General features: G+C 38.3%; 1 protein-coding gene across 1 annotated transcript in view; it reads left to right on the plus strand.

Moving 5' to 3' along the window:
* LOC106537165 (vascular endothelial growth factor receptor 2) overlaps nt 1-1,680 on the plus strand; it is a gene marked incomplete at its 3' end in the record, with an annotated part of 22,816 nt that overhangs the window by 1,079 nt on the left and 20,057 nt on the right.

The raw sequence follows: 1,680 nt of genomic DNA on the forward strand, positions 1-1,680 counted from the left end.
TTCAGACCAAATATTTATGTATTATTGTAACCAACAAGACAAATTAAGTCATATATATGGATTTAATTATGATATCAGAATGATCCAGGTGTCAAAATTTAGCTTTTAAAGCCAAAAATGTGTAGATCACCAAAACTCAGCATAAATATACATCATGAGTTTCAATGTAAGTTAAATAAAATCCCTGTAAAATGCATTTTATGTGGAMACTAGGTGTCCCAATATTAAATGTACATTTTTGTCATTAATGCATGTTCCCATACAATGAAGAGATTTGTGCTGATTTGACCGTCACACATGAGAAACACCCAAGTGGCGCCGCTGCTCGGTGTATGTCTATGAAAACAACTTATTTTATRTTTATGTAAGGGAAACGTTGTATCTGTTAAATTAGGAGCCACTGAGTTGTGTAAAATGTGTGTGGTGTCTATAGTTACGACCTTTATTTAGTTATATTTTCATGCCACACATTTGTGCTGTAGGGCCTCAGTGGGCCTCAGTGGGCAGCCTGTGTCCTCAGAAACAGGAACCTCCACCTAGTCCACACTGTGCTGGCCTGTTGAGCCTACCCCCCCACCACACAACCCCCCGCTTCCTGTTTTCACACAGCTTTGCTTTTTTCTGTAAATGTGGAAAAAAGGACTTACTAAAGTAAAAAAAAAAAAACCTTTCTTTGAAAAGTCTTTCTCTGCACTTTTAGTTTCTGCTGTTCCAGAGGAAAATGTTGTTGTTCAAATCTGTCTTTTTGTTAAAGTCCAGAGTGGTTAGGGGAGTCGTCCTGGAACCAGTAGGTGGTCGGTTCAATCCCCTGTCCAGCTGTCTCAGTTGTTGTGTCCTTGGGCAAGACACTTCACCCCAATGCCTCTGATGTGTCCCGTCAGTGTATGAATGTGATTGGCACTGATTGGTCTCCATAGTGATTGTACATGTTAGCTTTGTAGAGACCTAACAGAGTGCTGTGTGAATGGATACATGAGGACACAGATTGTAGTGTGAAGAGCTTTGAGTGTCCTGGATGGATAGAAAGACACCATACAAGTACAGTCCATTTACCATGCTCATTCTACCTTCAGTTATGTCTAGTTACTTTCATGTGTTTCTCCTAAAATTCATTAGGAGGAATAGGTGAGACACACTGAAAAAAAGGATTTTTGGGTGTAGTAACATTTATTTAATCCATCCATCCATTTTCTGTACACACTTCTTCCTATTCAGGGTTGTGTGGGTCACTGGTGCCCATATCCAGCAGTCACAGTGCGAGGGGCGGGGTACACCCTGGACAGGTCTCCAGTCCATCACAGGGCCATTTATTTAATTGTTCTCTTAAATTATACAAAAAATATCAACAACTCTAAACTATTAGAATTTACTAAATAAACAATACACATTATATTATATATCAATATTACTGTACAAAAACAGTAAATGCTAATATTATTTCATCAGTAATATTTAAGTGTTTTTTTCTGGACAGCACATAAACATGAATATATGAAGTAACTTCTACTCTTCTGGACTAAAACTAAAACTGAGGCTGCATGCACACACAAAGGCTGCTGCTCCTCATTCCCTTGATTCACTTTTCAAGGAGAGGACAAGACATGGTGCAAATAAAACATAAGTTGTCTGGTTTCTTTTGCTTCAATACATTTGTTGGTGTGCAACAGTTTGATGACATAA

This window comes from Austrofundulus limnaeus, unplaced genomic scaffold (assembly GCF_001266775.1).
Source record: "Austrofundulus limnaeus strain Quisiro unplaced genomic scaffold, Austrofundulus_limnaeus-1.0 Scaffold2159, whole genome shotgun sequence".
NCBI classification, from domain to species: domain Eukaryota; kingdom Metazoa; phylum Chordata; class Actinopteri; order Cyprinodontiformes; family Rivulidae; genus Austrofundulus; species Austrofundulus limnaeus.